Source organism: Pinus tabuliformis, chromosome 3_2, assembly GCF_031772625.1.
Source record: "Pinus tabuliformis cultivar Carrire ecotype Pingquan chromosome 3_2, CPIR1, whole genome shotgun sequence".
In the NCBI taxonomy this organism is placed as follows: Eukaryota; Viridiplantae; Streptophyta; class Pinopsida; order Pinales; family Pinaceae; genus Pinus; species Pinus tabuliformis.
In genome coordinates this window covers 492,836,105-492,848,115 of record NC_142302.1, presented here as the reverse complement: position 1 = coordinate 492,848,115, position 12,011 = coordinate 492,836,105, and positions in this window count along the sequence as shown.

The following is a 12,011-nucleotide window of genomic DNA, read 5'->3' as shown; positions in this document are numbered from 1 at the left end:
TTCTTTGTGCATCCATTGGATAACCAACATTGAGTATCCAAAGATTTGTTAATGGATTGCACCAAACTCTTGTACTTATTCTATAAATATCTTTAAAGCCATCATTTTAGAGAAGTATTGGTTTTTTAACCAATTCAGAAATCTTGTGATTTGAATATACGTATAGTATGCCTCCTAAATCTCTCTGGGAAGAGTTCTCTTCTGATGCACCATTAAAAAAAGCCCATGGAATATTCTTATTTATTGCCACTTCACCTTGCCTACGAGGGTTAGATTTTTCCTACACTTGTGGATAGACATTTAATATATTCACGGCTTGAACAACGCATTAGGGGGAGTTTCTCTTTATATTCAAACAATTTTAGATTTCTAGTAAGCCATACTCCATAGGATTCCATGTTTGTATTGAGGATTCCAAGGTCATTGCGAGGATTGATCATTTCCACCATAGGAAGTTGAGAGAGGCCATTGAAATTGAGAAGCAAGCCAAAAAATCTCGATAGGGACGATGGTTGGAAATCAAGTAAGAGTTGGGTTCCTGCCCTATCTTTGTGATTACTTATTTATTTATTGTGTTTATTATTATTTTTCCTTATCCTTTTTTATCTCCTATATTATTAAGCTAATGTAGTAATAAATTAAATTAAAAAATCTTTCTTCTTCCCTTCTCCTTTTTAATCATAATAATAATTAATAATAATTTATAATTTAATAATAATAATTAATTTAAATTATTACTAATTTAATAGTTTCTTACCCATTGACTTAATTAGTTATAATTTCATATATTTTGATAAAAAACTAGCCATTAATATTTGTTTTGATTAAATAATATTATAATCCTAACGATTAATTCTGGAATTTGATGCATCTCACTGCTATTTAATCGTATTGATAGATCAGTTTTTTCACCTTGGTCTTGAGGATGAGCCTCATTAGTAGGTTCGAAACACTGATCATAAAACATCGCCGATGTGATTTATTCGAAAGTTGGCTACAAATGTCTCTTTTTTGTTGTACCAAGTTCTAAAGGCTTCTTCAAGACTTCATCCTTACAATAAATTTCCAATCCATGTTAACCTTTCCACCTCTTTCCACACCTCCTTAGAATATGGACATTCTAGCATGAGGTGAACAACAATTTTGTTTGCTTAATGACAGTGTGGGTTTTTGACCTCCATGGATGTAACTTGCTCCTTTTGGTCCACAATATATGGACATGTGGGAAAGTTTTGATTTTGTTATGTAAGGGATACTACTTTTCTTTTATCTGTAGTGGTCTTCCCTTTAACAACATCCTTGAAGGATACATAGGGGCCATTTGAGGTCTTTTTTATATTGGTTCCAGGAGGAATCACAGGGTCACCTCCATAACATCTTGAGGTCAGAATGATAGTTGAATCCTTGCGGATATTGTGATATTTGAGTAGAGAATAGTCAAATAGAAGCTTCCTTGCATATTGAAGACATTGGAAACCAATGGGGATGCCCCACTTTTCTGCCACAATTTGTTTAAGGGAGAAAATAGTGGTGTCTCCATCGACCCAATAACTAGAAGTTTTACCACTATAGTTCCTAATAAAAATTTGGAAAAATTTATATTGACTCAACACATGCAAACATTGAGTGCCTACTCCAAATGGGGCTAGTGAAACAAGGGAGGCCGATAGTATACAAAGAAGAGACCCTGAGGGAACAAGGGACATTGGAGCATAGATATGTTTTTGAAAATCCAAACACAGGGATAAGACAAATTTCAATAGAGAAAAGAGACTTAGTACTAGTCATATGGGACCATCACTCCGCCTCGAGCAAGTAGGAATCACCTTTTGGACCAACAAACATAGTCCCATGGGATTTTTGAACTCCATCTATAGGCATTGCATAGACCAGGGATAAGTCGTTGAAATATGAACTAGTCCTTCCACCGGAATTGGCCTCCTTTTGAGCCTCCTAGCCAGGATGCATCAGATTGTTCCAACTGAGGGGCGAATAAAAACCTTTCGAGTCCAACGAAATTATTAGGCAATGAATCATACATGCTTGAGGCAGAGACGCTAAGTGCGGTGGGGCCATGTTCGATCTGCATAACGACATTTAAGAGGTTTGTGTATCGATTGGAAACCCTAACAGCGAACGCCATAATTGCCTAAAAAAACCCTAAAGCTAGGTTAGCCTAATTTAAAAAATGGGAAAACCAAAGCCAAATTTAACAAACCCATGGTCATTCCTAGTTGATTTCACTATTCTGGATCCAATGGTTAGGTCATACTTAAAAAAAATGAAAAATTACAATATTGTAGTGAAAATGCCCAAATCTAAAGAGAAACCTTAATGAATATTAGATCTAACAACAAATTTAAAAAATAATATGTGCTCAAATTGAAGGAATTTTTTTTATTAAAAAAATAATTTACTTAAATAGGTAGAAAAGAGTAACCTACTTTCATACCATGTTAGAATATTGAAAATATGCAAAAACATATAACAATATAAAAAAAATAGAACTTTATTAATCTAACGTCTTATGTATAATAACAACACTTAACTAATAATATAAAGGAGACAAAAGAAAATGACACACCAGATTGACGTGGTAAACCCCATTTGGGAAAACATCCATGGGAAGGCAATATTGTCTTTATTATCTTAATAAATCTCCAGTCCTACAAATATCACCACCACCAAGTTTTCACATTTTACAAAGATAAGATTGATATTTTGTTGTGTCTTGTGGGACTCTCTAACATCTATATTATTTACCAAAAGATATTGAGGAGTTACATCCCAATAATAAATGTGGGACAATATAATTTCACCTCTTTATATAATAGATTATTACAAGGATATTTTACTACGTGATGAATATTGAATATACCTATTTTACATAAAGTTAGAGTTTCTTCCAACATAACCTAAACATTATTACCTTCAGGAACATATTCCAATAAAATTTGTGCAGGTTTCTTGGGGCTAAGGAGCAAGAGAGGTTGTTCTTAATCAAATGGGTGGTAAATCCAGTTGGGTGGTTCGAGGAGCAGACAAAGGAGGTAGCTTTAGAGGACTAATTAAACTAATATTAGAGGTATTTCTTGTTAGATTTTAAGTTCATTCATGTAAATTTTTTAACAATTATGCTACTTTGTTATTAAATTTGGTTATTAACACTGTCTACTAAGTTATCTATGCATATGTAGCTATAGAGATAAGAAAAAATAATACACACACACACACACACACACACACACACCATTAAAAGATGGTTTCCTTATTCCTTCCATAGATGATGTCCTTGATGAGCTATATATAACCACTTAGTTTTTCAAAAAATGATATATTTTTTGTTTGTTCTATTAATGATTACACTTATTTTCAGTGTAATTGCACTTTGCATGCTTTTAGATATATTGGCTTACCATACATTTATATTTTTGTCCATTATTTGGTGTTTCTTTCTGTTTCAACAGAAGCCACAAAATGGTCTATAGTTTTGGTACAGGACAATGTCGCTGCAACTATCATGGAGGATGGCTCCTAAGAAGGACCATAAGCTTGCACTTAATTTATTTCAAAAGATAATGAATCTATTCCTCCTTGATTATTTGGTTAAAATTTGTTTTAATAAATAAATGAAACTTCTTGTGATTACAATAACCATGCTTGAATATAATGCTTTGTTGGTTGCATATTAGGAAACATAATTTGGGCTTGGATTGAAGAAGCTTGGTAGCCCTTTTGCTGACTTATTGCAAGAATTAGGATATTGAACAAGGGCTTATTTATGTTTTGGTTTAAGGATACCTTGGGCTATGGCGATATCATGCAACACAAGCCATCAATTTGTGGTCATAAGTGGAAAACATATTCTCATGCGAGGTTTTGACCCAAGAATGTTATCTTCTATACTTATGGCCAAAGACCTAAGATTGGTTTTTTTTGAAAAATAAATTACAACCATATGGAAATTCATTTTTATGACCTTGAATTGAAAATTTCCTTGCACCTAATATTTTGTCCTTGGTAACACCTACCTACACATAGTGCTTTTATTATTTACAGTTATGTATGAATGATCCCTATAAAAATAGACTGATATATATTTATATTGTACTAACAACCCTTTTGAACAATCATATCCCTTATTATGTTCATAGGTGCATTTATTATGGAAAAGGGTAAGTAGATGCCAATTAAAAATATCAAAGCCATTCATGTCATATGTACTTTCATCATTTTGGTTCATCCACATGGTAGTACTTAGTAGCAATCCCATCATGTCAAGTTGCAAAGTTGCTTCAAGTACCAATTGTCTTTCACATATTCTTTCCTTTCTAGAAAAGTTGCATACATTACCATGTGTCATTGGTATGTACTCACCTTCTTACATTATCGTTACTCTTGCTTATAATTGATGTGTGGTGTGCTAGAATGCTCTTTTTTTATCATTTTGCTACAAAAATGTTCCATTTTTGTCTCCTATTGTGCCTAAGACTCATTCCTTTATCCTTTATGTGATTTTGCTCAAAGATATATATATAATTGTCATTTGTGCTCTTATTTTCCTTTATGTTTAGAGTTAGGGTTGGTTTTGAAGTTATTTGTATGGTTGCATATGATATGTTATGACTACACATAGGATTTGCTAACTTGATTATTATAAGGATTGCCACCTATAGGTGCATTTTCTAGGTTAGTTCAAATGCTTAGTTATTATGGTTATGCTTAAAGCTTACAAATGTATTTATAGGTTAATGCACACACTTAATCACCGGTCATACCTTCCAAACCTTCAAAGGGAACTAATCCTCAAACTATAACATCAGGTGACTATCAAGGTTTCATCATCAATATTATTACAAAATATAGTAACAAGGATTTGACCATTGGGAATATCCTATGACATGGTTGTGAGGATCTTGTTGAATATTTTGATGGTAGTGCATTAATGTGCTTGTATATTTAATTCTATATGATAAACTTAAAGGTTGAAAAAAGTATTGGTTCAAATCACCTCACAATTTCATAACCATGTTGATGCTTTCGAAGCCACTAAAAGCTAGAGAGGCCCATAGGTTGCAATTTACACTCGAATCTACCAATTAACACAAAGGAGTTTAATGACCTGGTCAACCTAGGATTGAAAGAATGGTTTGGCTATTAAAACTAATAGGGCCAATCAATATTTGTAATCATTTACCCGGATGTGGGTGAAATTAGTGCATATTAATGGCGTTTAAGAGGATCGACGGCGCGCGGCCTTGCCACCTGCTGGCCAGCGCTATTATCCATGCCAAGTTATGGCACCTGAAGGCTCACCTTAGGCGAGATCAGGTCCGCCTGCAGGATGTCTTAATTGATCGCTCAGGCCGAGACAAAGCAGCTGTTAGTTTAAACATGCCGCATTCGCCCTTCAACCCCATTGTTTACCTCCCTTCCTCAAGCATCTGCCCGCTCCTTTGCTGTCTGGATTTTGGAACTGGGTTTCATTTCTCCCATTCCCAGCTCTGCCCTTTGAACCCTGCTCAGGCACCCACTGTGCATTCTTTGCTTCCCACCCAAGCGCCCAATTCTCCTGTGCTTCTCCTTAGCCGCTTCACCATGGTCCAGCACCGCATGAGAAGCCGCCATGGAGGTAGCCGTGGTGGTCGTGCTCGCTCTCAGGCAGCACATTTAGTTAATTAGCCGTTGTGTTGGGTCCCTATAATACTAGTGATTACCCCATTACTATTGTAGTTATACCCCTTATTTATATTGTTGTGCCCCTATTACCCCCATATTGTTATTTCTGTGCCCCATAGAATCCCTCTATTGTTATTTTTGTGGCTTTATATTATTATTGTTAGGTCGGCTGGATTATATTGTGACTCCTTAGACTCCTATATATAGAAAGGAGGTTTTGTCATTTGTATCATCCAAGAATTGTTCATTTATGTAATGTAAAGGAGGTTGCCCCCTCGAAGAGGCTGAATTCTAAGGCGTTGATCTATCTTTTCTATCTTTTCTTGAGCTGGTTTCATAACATTTGGTATCAGAGCTTTGGATTCTAGGGTTTCGCTGCTCCAAACAGGTCATCGTGGCATTTTCGCTATAACTTTTTTTCTGTGACGTTTCAGAAGTCGCAAAAAAAACCCATTTGAGAAGAAATCGCGCTGAACCTTGGGTGAATTTCAGAGCTTTTCACGCGATATTTGCGGAGATATGATCTGAGGAAGTTGGTCTTTTTGCAGACTCCTGAATTACATTCAAAAAAGGTGACCTGGGGAAAATCGTCATAACTTTCTCTCTGGGGATCGGATTGAAATTTCGTAAGAAGGTACAGAAAGAGGAAAACTGTAGTTTCTTGTGTGCATGTTTCAGATCCAAAGGTTGAAACAGTGACTCGTGGCACGTCGTACAAGTTCGCTCTACTGAACCAGTCTAAAAGCAAGTCACTGTGGGAGATTTCACATAACTCTTCCTTGGAGAATCCAATTTGGCTCAGACTTGTGGCATTGGAAAGAGGACGCAGAAGGCTACTACAGGTAGCAATTTCAGAACTGGATGATCCGAAATTACAGAGATACATCAGATTCAATATCAGGCTTCTATAAAGTGAAAAAAGGTGTGTATTTTTTTTTTTTTTAAATTTTTGTGTAAGCTTGGTTTAACGAAATTCAAAGGGCATAGTAAAGCATTATTATCGGTAACTGATGCCCCGAGGAAAGAAAATGCAAACACCTAGTAAGGAACCTGAAAGCTCTAGCATGACTCATGAAGAAGAGGAAGAAATGCTACATGATATATCAAAATTACAAGAACAAGTGCAACAAATGTCACGCTCACAAAAGCTAACAGAAGCTAAGATAAGTGGCGTGGAATCTAAGATAAATGGCGTGGAATCTAAGATAAAGGGCATGGAAGCTAAGATGGATGATTTGAAGATAGATTTGAAGACAGACATGGAAGAATTGAAGAAGTTGCTACAAGAAAGGGTCACTAATGGTGAAAAGGTAGTAAAGGAAACTCATGATGAGAACAAAAGAAATGTTAATCATGATTCCATAGACGCTAATGTTGGATCGAAGAATCACCATATTCCAAAAATCGATATGAGGAAGTTTGATGGCAAGGATCCCGCCACATGGATATTACAGATGGAGCAATTCTTCGATCTCAATAATGTGCAAAACACACAAAAGGTACGTATGGCAACTGTATATTTGGAACCAAATCAGTTTGTATGGTATCAATGGCTTTGCTCTCGTAAACAATTTATCACTTGGGCAATTTTTACGGAAGAATTGATAGCACATTATGAAGATACAAAAAGCAACACTTTTTTTAGCCAATTGATAAGTCTCAAACAAAAGGGTTCAATAATGGAGCACATTGAGGAGTTCCAAAAATTGAACATAAGGGTAAAAGATATTCCAGAGGAGCATAGGATTGATGTGTTCATAGGGTCTTTAAAGGATAATATCCAACATGATGTTCGCCTTTGGGAACCTGATTCATTAGAGAAGGCATTCAGGTTAGCAAGAAAAATGGAAAGCAAAATTATGGCAACCAGGAAGCATACCACTCACAACTATAAAGACGGAAGTGTTGTTGCCCTAGTCTTCCACAACCTATAAGGTTGACACCACAACAATTGGAAGAAAAAAGAGCAAAAGGGCTTTGTTACAGTTGTGATAGCAAATACACTAAAGGTCATAAGTGTGCTGAGAAGAAATTATTCTACATAGATTGTGAAGAGGAAGAAGAAAAGGAGCAAGAAAGGTCAAAAGAAGAAGATATACTCCAGGAACAAAGCCTAGATGAAGAAAAAATAAATCCGACCATATCTTGTAATGCATTGGCGGGAATTACCACTCCTCAAACCATCAAGATAGAAGGACAAATCAAGAAGAAAAAGGTAATAGTGTTGATTGATTCAGGAAGCACCCACAATTTTATTCATTGTAGGGTAGCAAAAGAATTGAATTGCTTCCTATATCCAGCACCAGAGTGTCAAGTGATGATTGCAAATGGAGGAACAATAAATTGCTCTGGAAAGTGCCATAATATCAAGCTATCCATGGGAGAATATGTATTGACTAGCCCAATGCTTTCCATTCCAATGGGAGGTGCTGATGTTGTACTAGGAGTCCAATGGCTACAATCCTTGGGTACAATAGCTTTTAATTTTCAAGAACTTTTCATGAAATTTTCTGTGGAAGGAAAGGAAGTTGAATTAAGGGGTATTGCAGGGAAACCAGGAAAGATAATCAGCTCTAATGGCATGACAAAGCTTCTAAAAAAGGAGCAAAGAGGTGTAATTGCACAATTATGTTCGCTAGATGTTTCCACATTGGAATCATCTATTTCTCCAGATCTCCAAAAAGTCCTGGACAATCATTCCAAGGTATTTGAGACTCCCAAAGGTCTCCCACCTATGCGTGATCATGATCATGCTATTCATCTGATTCCAGGAAGTGTTCCTCCAAACATCAGGCCGTACAGATATCCCTATGTCCAAAAAAGTGAAATTGAACGTATGGTTGCAGAAATGCTAGAGGCTGGTATAATTCAACCGAGTCAAAGTTCTTTCTCAGCTCCAGTAGTATTGGTGCACAAGAAGGATGGATCATGGCGCATGTGTCCGGATTATAGGGAGCTCAACAAGCTCACTATTAAAGATAAGTTCCCCATTCCTGTTATTGATGAATTACTGGATGAATTGCATGGATCAATTTACTTCACCAAGTTGGATCTTCGTTCGGGATATCATCAAATCAGAATGAAGATTGAAGACATTCCGAAAACGGCATTTAGAACTCATGAGGGTCATTATGAATTTTTGGTCATGCCTTTTGGCCTTACCAATGCACCTTCAACATTTCAAGGTTTGATGAATTCAATTTTCAAACCATTCCTTAGAAAATTTGTGTTAGTATTTTTTGATGATATACTAATCTACAACAAGTCTTGGAAGGATCATGTTGAACATGTTGACAGGGTGCTACAACTATTGGAGGAGAAACAATTATATGCAAAAAGATCCAAATGTTTCTTTGGAGTCCAGGAGGTGGAATATTTGGGTCATATTGTATCTCATGAAGGAGTTAAGGTAGACCCTAGCAAAATTAAAGCCATTAAGGAATGGAAAATCCCCACATCCATAAAGCATCTGCGAGGATTTCTTGGGTTGACAGGGTATTATCGCAAGTTTGTTAAGAATTATGGGAGAATAGCAGCACCTCTAACAACATTATTGAAGAAAGATTCATTTTCATGGACTCCGGAAGCAACAAAGGCCTTTGAACATCTTAAAGAGGCAATGTGCCAAGCACCGGTCTTAGCTACACCGGACTTCACAAAAACCTTTATTGTGGAATGTGATGCTTCAGGAAATGGAATTGGTGCTGTTCTAATGCAAGATGAAAGACCCATTGCTTTTGAAAGTCGTCCAATCAAGGGAAAGTTTTTAAGCAAAGCTATTTATGAGAAGGAAATGTTGGCAATACTCCATGCACTTAAGAAATGGCGACCCTACCTAATGGGAAGACACTTCAAGGTAAAAACGGATCATGATAGCCTTAAATACTTTTTAGAACAAAGATTATCCTCTGAAGAGCAACAAAAGTGGGTCACAAAGATGTTGGGTTATGACTTTGAAATCATCTACAAAAAAGGGAAGCAAAATGTGGTGGCAGATGCACTCTCAAGAAAGGATGAGGATGTGGAAGCATTGTTGTGTGCCATTTCTATTATCCAACCAGATTGGATAAACGAAGCAAGGGAGGAATGGAAGAATGACGAAGAAGTGTGGGCACTTATTCGAAAGCTACAACAAGATTCCAGTACTTCTGATACATTTAGCTGGCAAAATGATTCGTTATGGTACAAAGATCGCTTATACCTCTGTAAGAATTCCCAGCTAAAACAAAAGATTCTTATGGAATTGCACACTTCTCCCTTAGGAGGGCACTCAGGATTTTTAAAAACTTACCACAGGGTTAAGAAGGAATTTTTTTGGGATGGCCTTAAATCAGATATTCAAAAGTTTGTGGCGGAATGTTTGGTTTGCCAACAAAATAAAGTTGAAACAATTAAGACACCGGGTCTATTACAACCTTTATCCATTCCAAGCCAACGTTGGGAGGAGGTTTCAATGGATTTTATCACAGGTTTACCCAAGTCTGAGGGAAAGAGTGTCATCATGGTGGTAGTTGACAGACTTACCAAGTATGCACACTTTTGTGCATTATCACATCCATTTAAAGCCAGTACAGTTTCTACTGCATTTATGGAAACAGTTCAAAAGCTACATGGAAACCCAAAGATTATTGTAAGTGACAGAGATCCCATTTTCACTGGAAATTTTTGGACAGAATTATTTTCTTGTCTTGGTACTCAGTTAGCTCATAGCTCATCTTATCATCCTCAATCTGATGGGCAAACTGAGATAGTAAAAAAATGTTTGGAAGGATATCTTCGTTGCTTTGTATCTGATAAACAGACACAATGGGTCAAATGGTTGCCTCTGGCTGAATGGTGGTATAACACTTCCTTCCATACAGCAACAAAAATGACCCCATTTATGGCACTTTATGGGTATCAACCACCATCCATCACATCATATTTAAGAGAAAATTCTAAGGTTCAGGCAGTGGAACATCACATCGAACATCAACAACAAGTCCTCCAACTCTTAAAGGATAACCTCGTGTTGGCACAAAATAGAATGAAACAACAGGCAGATCAACATCGCAGTGAAAGAAGTTTTGATGTAGGTGATTGGGTATTCCTACGGCTACAACCATATAAGCAAATGTCCCTAAAGCAAGCTAAGAAGGATAATAAATTATCACCAAAGTATTATGGTCCGTACAAGGTGTTGCAAAAGATTGGTACTATGGCATACAAATTGGAGCTTCCTGCAGCTTCTCGATTGCACCCAGTTTTCCATGTTTCATGTTTAAAGAAGGTTATAGGTGACAAGCTCCCAATTCAAACAATATTGCCAGAACTTGACGAGGAAGGAAAAATTATATTGGAACCGGAAGCAGTCACAGAAACAAGAACTCGACAGCTACGAAATCGATCAATTTCAGAGTATCTTATCAAGTGGAAGAACTTATCCGCTGAAGATTCCACATGGGAGGATGAGAATTTTATGCAGAAGTATCCAGAACTACTCAAGCGTTGAGGACAACACTTTTTTGAAGGAGAGGGGCATGTTGGGTCCCTATAATACTAGTGATTACCCCATTACTATTGTAGTTATACCCCTTATTTATATTGTTGTGCCCCTATTACCCCCATATTGTTATTTTTGTGCCCCATAGAATCCCTCTATTGTTATTTTTGTGGCTTTATATTATTATTGTTAGGTCGGCTGGATTATATTGTGACTCCTTAGACTCCTATATATAGAAAGGAGGTTTTGTCATTTGTATCATCCAAGAATTGTTCATTTATGTAATGTAAAGGAGGTTGCCCCCTCGAAGAGGCTGAATTCTAAGGCATTGATCTATCTTTTCTATCTTTTCTTGAGCTGGTTTCATAACACATTGCCCCCTGCCTCTCCGCCATCATCTCCAGCTAATTCTCCCCCTCCCAGCTCGCCCCGCAGACCCTTTCCGCACAACGCCTTCCACTTCAAGTTTCAGAGTAGCCTGAACCGGCCCATTATCACGGCTAACATTACCATCATCTTCTCTGAAGAGGAACATCATCTTAGTGCTCCAGCGCGTACCGCGGCAGAGCATTCTCAGGACATTTGCAGAATTGATGGCAGTCATGGCTCTGAGCAGAACCAGGCAGAAGAAGGCAGAGCAGCAAGGCGTGGCGGACAACATGAGGAAGGTGACGCTCCAGGCAACACTCGGCAACCAGGTGGCAGCTCTCATGGAGCCACAATTTCGATGGCAATTGCTGGCAGCTCAAGCGGCACCCGTCAAGCGATGGATCCTCCAGGTGGCAGCACGGCTGGTGACGTGGCGAAGGAAGGCGAAATATGGTATGGTAACGCTTGCCCCGTTGTCGAG